This window comes from Coffea arabica, chromosome 1e (assembly GCF_036785885.1).
Source record: "Coffea arabica cultivar ET-39 chromosome 1e, Coffea Arabica ET-39 HiFi, whole genome shotgun sequence".
Classification (NCBI taxonomy): domain Eukaryota; kingdom Viridiplantae; phylum Streptophyta; class Magnoliopsida; order Gentianales; family Rubiaceae; genus Coffea; species Coffea arabica.
Window position 1 is genome coordinate 3,783,181 of NC_092311.1, and position 12,203 is coordinate 3,795,383.

At 37.4% G+C, this 12,203-nt stretch overlaps 1 pseudogene; it reads left to right on the plus strand.

Annotated features, from left to right (window-relative positions):
* Window positions 1-1,031: 1,031 nt before the first annotated feature.
* LOC140015570 (butanoate--CoA ligase AAE1-like) lies at window positions 1,032-6,177 on the plus strand (annotated as a pseudogene).
* The last annotated feature ends 6,026 nt before the right edge of the window (window positions 6,178-12,203 follow it).

Here is a 12,203-nt window from a genome sequence, read left to right on the forward strand (position 1 = left end):
AAAATGTCCAACAATTTGTTCATTTTTGTAAACGGCTTTAGCTAGAGTTGTTTTGCCTAATCCACCCATGCCAGTTATGGGAATAACTGAAATAACACTTTCAGATTCGGTCAACAACTTCTTAACTATTTCTGATTCATCCTCGTCTCTTCCTAGGACATCTCCTCGAACGATAGTAGAGTCGGTCTGTCGGCTTGTTGTGGCTCCAGAAGCAATAGTAGGGAATGCATCTTCAACTTGGTGCTTGTAGGCCAGTCCCAAACCTTCTGCATCCCGATGGATCCTTTGAAGGTTCGTGTTGATCTCCCTGATCATTGAACCCAACCTCCAACGAAAACCAATTTTATTAAAGAATGAAAAGCAGAAGAATACCTTCTTTTTCGTGAGTTGATTTCGATACTTCACCTTCCGACGAAGATTTTCACAGTTGAGCTCGTCCAGCACATTGTCAGCTTTGAAAACCTCTTCTTCCAGCTGCTTGAGCCAAATTTTCACGTCTGAGCTATGCATTTGCTCGTCGGCACCAGCCAAGAAGCCTCGAATCATTTCAGCAGATTTGTTGAGTCTCTCCAGCTCCGTTGGGAATTCACGAACCAGATTAACATGATCAGCGGCAAGGGAAACAACCGACTGCAATGCAACCTGAATAGTAGCACTAACAGCAGTATCAGCCATTTTTTCTCGCTTGGGATTGGAATTAGGATGAAAGTGTTCTGCAATGGTGATGGGGGGATGCTTTCTGCGATGAGACAAGGAAGGATATGGTTCAACTTTGGCAACTAAGGGCAGCAAGGAGGCTAAAACTTGCGGGAATGAAATTTTTCCACACAACTTTTTGCGCTTCCAAATTTTTCCACTTTTTGCAAAGCTACACTCTAAAGAGGAGACTTCCTGGAAGTTGCCAACAATTCGTAGCCACACCTTGTTGCCGACAAGTTGTCACATCTGCAGCATATAGCCAACCTTCAATTTGCAGCTGAGTCAACAAAGGCCTCATTCGGTAAATTCACACCCCACGCAAGGAAGGGTCCATTTATTTGTAGCATACTTCAACGATACTGCACAATCCATCGCCCAAGTTTCAACAGGAAAACAACCTCTCTTATCTACTTTCCTGTTGATAGTAGAAGCGCTCTTTTGGATTTTCAGATAAAAGGATAGAATCATCAATGGAGGGTACTGTCAAATGCTCAGCAAATTATGTACCTCTGACGCCCATAAGTTTCTTGGAGCGTTCGGCAATTGTATACAGAGACAGGATTTCAGTAGTGTATGGCGATTTAAAGTTCACTTGGGCAGAAACTCGTGGCAGGTGCGCCAGACTCGCTTCTGCTCTTCACTCCCTCGGAATCTCCCGTCATGATGTTGTAAGTTCCCATTTAATCCTTGAATTTTCTGGGCTTTCTTTGTTATTCACAATTTACCTGCATTTTCTTCTTGTCCAGTTCGTTTTGTTTTCTTTAATTTCTATGCTTCAATTTGTTCTGTAATTAAAAGTCCTTCAATTTGTTCTGTTGTTGGTTAATTATCACGATTGAATCTTTTTTTTTTTGGATTGTAATTTTCTTCTGATTACTTGGTTGTTGGGAGCTAGTTGGAATGTTAAAAATGATTTCTGCCTTTGTTTGGAATGATATCATCTGGGTATTTTTTGTCTCTATCAATCATTGCACGGGTTGTTGAATAGACATGCATTGACATCATTACTATAGATTGATTCCATTTCAATGAGCCCACAAGGGACCAACTGCCCCTTATATATATTTTTTTGGTGGGTCATTTTCATGCCTCAATTCAGTGACTTTGTAGTAGTCGGAGGTTTAATTATGCAATTTATTGCTGTTACCCAACTCTAAATTCTTTCAACCTTTTTCTTTTTTATTTTGTTAAAAAAAAAAAAAGAAAGGTCGCATGGATATGGTGGGGGAAGGGGAATTTGGCACCTAATGGAACCAGATTACTTGAAACCTGTAAAAGACATGCTAACCTATCAAGAAGCTTTTGAGTGTCTGGAGCATTATAGTAAAGATATCACTATGAAATTGCTAACTTATGGAATTGTGCATTTGAGGGTCAATTTTGGTTTCTCAGCAGCCATTTACGACAGAGTTTGTCGAACACTACTTTCCTAGCAAGTACGCTACAAAAATGTTGACCTTTTGTATTTGAATAGGTCTAATCTTGATATCTGAACTTCAGGTGCTTTTTCAAGTTTGAATGTAGCTTCAAGCATCTCTGGTGCTAATATCTGTGTGCTTTAACCATTGGAATGTTTTGGCAAAGTTCTTTGAATCCTGCAGTCTAGCTATGTCTTGCTGTTCAGTTATGGTACAATGATGAGGTTCCTTTCTTGATAAGTATACCAGAAATTCCATCTGCTGGTTAATGATACTTCTGATAGAGGACTTGATGAGCTGGAAGTAATACTTCTGCTGGCTGAAAATATTTCTGCTGGTTTGTGATGAGGCTAAAAGTAAACGTTTTGTTATAGAACATTGAGTGCCTAGAAGATCTTCTAAATCAAGTCTTGTCACATGCTTAAATTTGAAAGTAAGGTTGAGTTTCCTAAGATATAGGTACACTGAATTAGCTAGACCTGAGGGCTTGAGCTTTATGAAAAGCTTGAAACTTTGAATTCAACTTGTCCATGGCCTATTGAATGGACTCCTCCACATTTCTCCCTAAAATATTGTCAAGTTATACACAGAGCACACTAGAACTCGTCAAGTGTAGCTGAAAACATGAACTACCTCAGAACCTTAAAACTTTTCTTTCCTTTCTTAGATTTCCCTGTATTTCATGGATTACAAGTCAAACAGTTTGCGTGCATATGCAACAGAAGACTGTGTTCTCTTGTCTAAACCACCTGATGTGGTGTGTCTAGGGATGGCAACGGGGCGGAGTTGGAGCGGGGGACCCCTCCCCCTCCCCCACCCCTTGCCCCGTTGCCTATTAATTCCCCCCGACCCCCGCCCCATCCCCCGCCTCCCACTCGCCCCGCTTCCACCTGCGGGGTTAATAAAATTGTCGTCGCGGGGTTAATAAAATTTTATTATAGTTAAATTTTAATAAATTATCAAATACTAAAATATCAATACATCATCAAGTTATTATTCATTGTAATTTTACAATTGAAACTCATAAAAACAATCAAACAAAAGTTATTTGAATACAATCCAACATGATGAAATAAATACAACTAAAATAGTCAAGTTTTCACTTTTTGTACAAATACAATCACTAATTCATTATTGTGTTTGTGCTTTTTTTCGAGAAAAAAGTGTTATTCTATTAAGTGTAATTAGAAATTTAGTATAAATGTATTAGTAAATTTAGTATAACTAATTAATAAATTATATTAGTAGACATGTCTAATTATTCATATAACTGATAATATCAATTATATTGCATACATTAATATATATTATATAATATATCTAACTAATAATATCATTATCATAAGTTTATAACTAATTAAATTACATATTATATATATTTATTTATATATATATACTTTTTTTTTGCAGGTGGCGGGGCAGGGGATGGGGCGGGGGCGGGGGGAATTTTTTCCCCTCTCAATATACGTCATGATTCAGCAATGGTGTCGACATTGCTAAAACACTCAGGTGCAAAAGCCATTTTTGTTGATTATCAGTTACTTCATATTGCAGAAGGGGCATTAGGAATTCTACTAAAGACAAGCAGCAAGACGCCTAAATTAGTTGTGATTCCTGACCAAGCTAGCTCATCTTCCAGGGTTAGTGACATGTATTTCAATAATGACAATTTAGAGTACGAATCTTTCTTGGCATCAGGAAGACCAGACTTTGAGGTTATAAGGCCACATGATGAGTGGGATCCTATTGCTTTGAATTACACTTCAGGTACAACATCAAGCCCCAAAGGTGTTGTCTACAGTAGAAGTGGCAATTTGGATTGAGATCCATTTATCCATCCATATAATCCATAATTAAATGGATAATGGATTATCCATTTATAGTATTGGTTTTAAATGGTTGATCAAAGTAAAACCATTAAATTAAATGGATTTATATGGATTATCCACAAAAATCATATATATCCATTTACTTAAAAACCAAATAAAAGAGAGGGAAAGGAAATGACTAAAAAAGGAGCCATCCTAAAATTGCTGTTGGGGTGTGAAAAAGCCGTTCCCGTGAATGGTAACCAACCCTGAAACTGAATGTTGGGGTTTACTGCTGAACTAATTAATTATTCCTTTGTTTCTTCTTCTAAACTCCACAGTACGTGGGATTTCGATTGGCTTTGAAGAGGTCAGGACAAAGGGAACATGGCCTGCTTGGTACACCCATGCACCTGATTACTAGATGTTGAGCTCAAAAGTCATCCGTGGCTTTAGTAGTAGACATTGCAAGTGTTGTGTGAGTACGAATAAAAGCCAGTGTTGGTATTTTTGTAGATACCCTACAAACGGTCTATGCAGGACTTCTATTGTTTGGGCTAGTTTGCAATATATGGCTACTCTGTAATATGTAATATATATATACATATATATATAATAATAATAATAATAATAATTTCAGATAGTTTTTTAGTGAAATGAAGGTTCATTTTGCTTGAATTTACATCCGTGGTATTTTGTGGCTTGAATTTACAAGAAATGGTAATACAAAAAAAAAAGTAACAAAAATATTTAAATGGATTATAAATGGATAATTGGTTTTTATTTAATCCATTTAGATCCATCCATTTAGATCCATTTATTAAATGGATCTAAATGGATTGGATAAATTTCATCCACCATCCATTAAGTCAAAACCAATTATGAACCATTTATCCATATTGCCACCTCTAGTCTACAGTCACAGAGGAGCCTACCTCAATTCTCTGGCAGCTGCTCTTTTAAACGAAATGCCATCCATGCCTGTTTATTTGTGTACTGTTCTGATGTTCCATTGCAATGGCTGGTGCCTTACTTGGGCCGTTGCAGCACAGGGCGGCACAAATGTTTGTCTAAGAAATGTAACTGCAAAAGGGATTTTTGAGTGCATAGCTAAGCACCAAGTGAGCCACATGGGTGGTGCACCTACAGTATTAAATATGATAATTAATGCACCGTCTGTTGATCGGAGACTGCTTCTAGGAAAAGTGATAGTGATGACAGGCGCTGCCCCCCTCCTCCTCATGTACTTTTTAAGATGGAGGAGCTGGGATTCAATGTTACTCATTCCTATGGCTTGACCGAAACATAGGATCCTGGAACAGTTTGCACTTGGAAACCTGAGTGGAATTCACTACCACCTGATGCAAAGGCCAAGGTCAAGGCTCGTCAAGGGTTGCACCACCTTGGCATGGAAGAACTCGATATCAAAGATCCAGAAACAATGCAAAGCGTACCACCGGACACAAAAACAAGGGGTGAGGTGATGTTCAGAGGCAACACCATCATGAATGGATACTTTAAGGATAGTAAAGCAACAGCTGATGCTTTTAAAGGTGGATGGTTTCGAAGTGGGGACGTGGGGGTGAGACACCCTGATGGATACATAGAATTAAAAGATCGATCCAAAGACATTATCATCTCAGGAGGGGAGAATATTAGCTCGATTGAGGTGGAATCAGTGATTTATAGCCATCCCGCAGTTCTGGAAGCTGCAGTTGTTGGAAGACCAGATGATTATTGGGGTGAAACACCTTGTGCATTTGTCAAATTGAAGGATGATTGTAATGCAAATGCAGATGAAATTATCAAGTATTGCCGTGATCATTTGCCACATTATATGGCTCCACGAACTGTTGTTTTTGAGGAATTGCCAAAAACTTCAACAGGAAAAATACAAAAATTTGTTCTCCGCCAGAAAGCCAAAGACATGGGAAGTCTTTCAAGGACCAGCAGATTATAGCATTTCCGTCATCTGCAAACTAACAATGTAAACTTCCACCACCTGGTTCTGTTTTTAATTAAGACTGTTGTCACATCACAATTGATCCCTCACCAAGAACTTGATCCTGTTGGCTTTTTGGAGTGAAGGTGGAATATTGAGGATTTGATCCGGTACAAGGAAGTGAAAGGCATTTAATATCTTCTTAATCTATTCCAAGGCGAGATTATAATGAGTTAAATGTCAAGACTTGAGTTGTATTTGATCAACCATATAATGTGCTTTAGTTTAATATGAGATCAGCATTCCATCATAGGAGAAATGTACGACTGTATTAAGGCAAACTTGTCTAACATAGTTTTGATGCAAGCTTGGGGCATATTAAAGGATTAAATTCGTCAATCAGTCTGAATGAGCAAATCTTGTTTATTCTTTGACAACATCTACTACGAAGACTTCAACTAAAAAGTGTTAGTGTTAAAATGAAGTTGTCTCAGGTAATTTAAGATTGGAGACTTGCTGCAGCAGCTTTGCCAATGATTTGCTAGTCAGTAAATCAAGAATCGAGGAGACAATGGTCCAATCACGTCTCAAAGGACTTCAGCTTGTTTGAATTACAAATGACCTAAAACATATAGGAGATTCTTTCAGTTTTACAAGTAGTTATTGAACAAACGTGCAGCGCTCTTCACATTTTCCAGCTAGTTTAGTCGCATATCATGACCATGGTTCGCCGTCGCGGGTCGCGGTCACGTCGCGGTCTCGATTGTTCCACATCCGTCGCGGCATATCGGTTAAATATCGGGTGATACGCACATTATAGTGTATAAAATTTTTTTCAAAATCTGAAAAATTGACTAAAAATAGAAAATACCATTAAAAACACAATTATCAAATTAAATTTACTAAATACCTACATTATCATATATAGTTACTGATTATTAAATAAAATAATACTGTCATTACCATAAGGGCCTATAGCATTAGTAATAAATGATTTTAGAATCAAATGTACATTCTAATTCTATTTTATATGAGATAAATAATTATATATAAGAATAAAATTATCATATCTTACATAATACAATACAAATCTCTATACACAAAGAAAATAACGGTATTTATTTAATACAATAAAAAAAATATTTATCAAATAATATTATGAAATGCAAAGATATAAAGAAACAAGCATTTTCACTTAATTACTTGGGCCAAACTTGAACTTCAGGTGCTTCCAATTTTTCCTTCTATATTTTTCCCTGATCCGGTACAAAAGCCCCAGCTTCTCTTAGCATAATAAAGCATGATACGTTAATTGCATGTTACTTCGAAGACAAAACATGCTACAACAGCTTTTTTGCACTATCCAATTGTCCTTTTTTCAAATCTTTCCAGCTTTTCTACAAAGCAGGGACCCATAAATGAGAAAGGACAAGAGAGAAAAGACATCCCAAGGAGTAGCAACAGATGATGCAGAATCCAACTCAGCAACGCTGTCTTCCACTTCTTCAGCAGCCAAGGAGAGCATACGATCATTGCAACTAGTGTTGTTCCTCTCAGATTTGGCCGTCCCTTTCTTCATTTTTTTTCCAATTTCCCTTTCGCCCTTTTTCTCCTCCTTCACGGCCAGATTGAAGACCCCTTCGCCCGGTACAGATGACGAAGAAATTGAAGATCCCTTCAGCTCCAGATGTGATATTCAGCAGTCAACTTCATTCTTTTTTTCACTTTCCCTTTCCCTCTGTTGTCTCCTTCCCTCTCTGCCGTCACCCTCTGTTTTTCTCCTCTCCTTCCTTCATAGCCGGACGATGAAGAAATTGAAGAACCCCTTCAGCTCGCTTCTCCAAATAATCACTCTAGATACTGCTGTGACCCTCGTTCTTTCTTTTCTCTTTTCTTTCTCTCTGTTTTCTCCTTCCCTCTCTGCAAAAGGCACACAGAAATTGACGGTATGCTTCTCCCCTTATCCTCCTTTTCCCCTAAATCTTGTCTTTGTGGTTGAGAAAGAAAACAAGAAAGCATGGGTGGCCGACTCTCTGTGTTCTTGTTGCTGTTTATGATCTGACCGGTTCATATCCGAGTCGAATCCGAGAATTTGGCTGGTATCCTTCTACACCGTTCTAACTCGGTTAATATCAACTGTTTCGGAGCGATTCAAATCGGATATGGTATAATCGGCGTTTCGGGTATCGGTATCGGAACGGTAGGGACTGTTCTGGTTATGACTCGGCCGAGTTGGCGAACCATGATCATGACACAGCAGACAAATATCTGTTTTCTAAATTGATTACCAGTTTTGACAGAAGTTCATAGATATAGGAACCGCTTAACTACAGAGATTGTTCAGCGACTGGAACATATCATATATCATTGTTGAACAACTCAAAAGAAGAAGGGTACAGTAATGTCAAGTTTCATCTATTAAACAACAAAACAAGGCTAACAATTTCATTAGGTTGCGAACTCTTTTAGCTTTTGATTTGAGTGGTTTATATTTCAACTGCTGGAATGCTATTCCTCTGTTGATTGTTGCTCTCTTTTTCTGCTTGCAGTTCCAAATTCTAGTATTGCATACGTTCAATGTGGGTTGGGTTGTTCTCATTTATCTTCAATGGTATGTTCAGATATGTACCATTTTATTCTGTAGTTCAAGTTTTTGCCTCTCTATTTCATTCTGAACCTCCCGTTTCTCCAATTCTTTCTTACGCTCAATCAGCTTTTGTTTCCATGCCTCTGGCTGCATGCTCTGAAGATACCTTTTCAACTGATTAGCATGGTGTCCTGCATCTTTCGTATCTCTGATTCATGTGAACGGAAGAAAGTGAGGGAAAATCAATGCAGATATTGTCACTAGTGAAAAGGGTGAAAGCGAAATAACACTGCATCAAATCATTAACAACTAAAGATATCATTCTCTGGATGTGAGGAATGAGTACACACTTTCATTATGGAATCGACCCATCTCATCATTTCGAGTCATCAAATCGAATGAGAGTATAATAGTTTCATTGTATTTACGCTCACAAACCCTGAGGGACCTGCAGTTATCTTGTATTTCCTTGGTAAAATTGTCAATAAGCCGTGAAGTTATTTGCTTCACTTCACTTCTGCTTCAATATCAGCAATAGTCGTCAAATCTGCCTTCTCTTGAAGATATTCTCCAATTAATTCTGATGAATGATAATCATCAGCACAGGCAACCCATCTATACCACTTATCACCCGGAAGCATGGTTCAAAGTCTCTGCCGAGACCGAGACAACTCGGCTAAGTTGTCACCGGAACGAACCCTCTGATATGATATCGAAATGAGATGACTCCGAGATACTTGATTCACCGAGAACTCGTCTGAAAAGTCTCCGATACTGATAGTCTCGGCCGAATTGGTCCGAGTCAACTCACAAATTTACATTTGACAAATTTTCTTTTGTTAATTTTGTTAATTATTTTTGTTCAGCATATTTTTGAATATTATTTACAATTTTTAGAATATTAAATGATTCAAAATTTGCGTCTCACCGTGACCGATATGCCAAGACTGGCGTGGAACGGTCCAGGCCGTGACCGCGACTTTGAACCATGCTTATCACCCGTTATATGCTTCATAGTAATCCCTCCTACCAAGATTCTCTGCTTCAAAATTCTCTTCAAACGCCATTGCCTGAAGACAATCCTGTCTAGTTCTTGTTGAACTCAACTATTGCATACCCTGATAATGTTGCACAGTTCCAGAATGGTTGCACAGTCATTGGATTAAACCCTTTCATAGTCAGATCATTCTTAACCTCAGAGCCACAGCTTCCAACATCTTATCCATTTCTATTGTCATCAGGAACATTTGCAACAAATCCCATCCAAGGATATACAAATTCTGCATTTACATCTGGTGTAGCAATTGAATGCAAATTCATGGTGTAGCACCTACGATTGACCTTACGTGTACCAAAACATTGGCAAAATATAATGCATTTGCTATAGTTTCTGCTATCTAACATGATTGTTGTAAAATATATAGTATTTCAAAAATATTCTTTGTCCCACATCGAAAAAATGAGAAGTATTATTTTCTCTGTCCCACATTGAGAAGTGAGAAGGGTTGCAGTCTTTGTCCCACATCGGAAGTGAGAAGGGTTGCACCTCACTCTGAAGTCTATAAATAGGATCCACTTCTCCCTCAGAAAATCACCCCAGCAGCTTCAGTTAATATCTTTTGATAGCTGCTCTATCCCTCTCTCTCTCTCTCTTTTATTTTTTTTTTTGTTAGTTGATATCTTCCTGATAATTCTGTTCTCATCCTTTTTATATATATATCTGCTGGTTTTAATTTGCTAGTTCTGGTCCTTCTAGTTTGCAACAAGAAGAAAGTTTGTCTTTCTTGTTCGCAATAAATAGAAGAAGGCTTGTTTAATCCTGGGGAAACATTTCAATTTCATGAAATAGTTTCTTAGGACAGTGCTACGCACGACTCAAGCAGATAGTGTTAACATTGTTGTAGCCAATTATCCAACAATCTAAGAAACTAAGGCATCTGACAATGTTAGCACCCCGCAGCCTTCATCAGCAACTGTTGCAGTGGCACTACCATTCGCCAAGCCCTTTCCAGATGTATCCAAAATTGAAATTTTCGCCAATGAAAATTTCAAAAGGTGGCAAGAACGAGTACACTCACGACTCGACATCCATGGAGTGGTCTATGCACTAACGGAGTCCCAACCTGCTTCAACCACAGATGTCAAAATACAAGAATCGTGGCAATATGCCAATAAGGTATGTAGGCATACTATTTTACAAACACTCTTAAATGAATTATTTGACGTGTATTGTAGCTATATGCAAGCCAATAAGTCCCAGTATAATAGACTAAAAAATTCCAATTACAAGCCTAATATTCCCAACTTTAAGAAAAAGAAAGGCAATTGCCATTATTGTAGAAAATCAGAACATTATGTTGCCCTGTATAGATACAATAAAGGTGACAAAGCAAATGGTAATCCTCCTAAGGTTAATTTAACCGAAGGAGATGAAATAATTGCTGCAGTCATCTCTCAAGTGAACATTGCAGCTAATGTTAAAGAATGGGTGGTAGACTCTGGGGCTACTCGGCACATATGTGCAAATCGAGAAGCGTTTTCCTCCTATACTTCAATAGGGGATGATGAAAAAAATAGTCTACCTTGCAGACTCACGAACTACTAAAGTTCTGGGTAAGGGCAAAGTACTATTGAAACTCACTTCAGGAAATACTTTGGCTCTTAATGATGTGCTGCATGTTCCAAATATTCGGGCAAATCTTGTTTCTGTGGCTTTGCTTGGAAAAGTTGGGGTGAAAGTATCATTCGAATCTGAAAAGATTGTAATGACAAGAAATAATGTGTTTGTAGGGAAAGGCTATTGTAATCAGGGACTTTTTGTACTTAATATTTCCAATGTGATAAATGAAAATGCATCTTCTTCTGCTTATATTGTTGATTCCATTTCTTTATGGCATGCTAGATTAGGACATGTTAATATTGGTTATATAAAGAAAATGCAATCATGTGGTCTAATTTCTGGTATTAATGATAATATGGACAAATGTGAAATATGTGCAGAAGCTAAAATAACAAAGAAAAGTTGTATAACTGTCCATAGAGAAACTGAGTTATTAAATTTAATTCATACTGATTTAGGTGATTTAAAACAAACAATGACTAGAGGTGGGAAAAGGTATTATGTCACCTTTATAGATGACTATTCTAGATATACCAAAGTTTATTTACTTAGAAATAAAGATGATACTTATAATGCCTTTTTATCCTATAAGTCTGAAGTAGAAAATCAACTTAATAAAAGGATAAAAAGAATTAGATCAGATAGGGGTGGAGAATATTTAACTTTAGATAACCTTTGTGAACAGGAAGACATAATACATGAAATAACTCCACCTTATTCTCCAGAATCTAATGGAGTAGCTGAAAGGAAAAATAGAACATTAAAAGAAATGATGAACTCTATGTTAATTAGTTCTCATGCTCCAGATAATTTATGGGGAGAAGCTATATTATCTGCATGTCACTTACAAAATAGAATCCCACATAAAAAGACTGGCAAAACACCTTATGAGTTATGGAAAAATTATAAACCAAATTTGAAATATTTAAAAGTTTGGGGGTGTCTTGCTAAAGTCTTGTTGCCTGAACCTAAGAAAAGGAAAATAGGTTCTAAAACTTCTGATTGTATGTTTATTGGATATGCTGAACATAGTGCTGCATATAGATTTCTTGTGTTAAGAAGTGATATACTTGATTGTAATACAATTATTGAGACAAAGAATGCTGAATTTTTTGAACATATTTTTCCA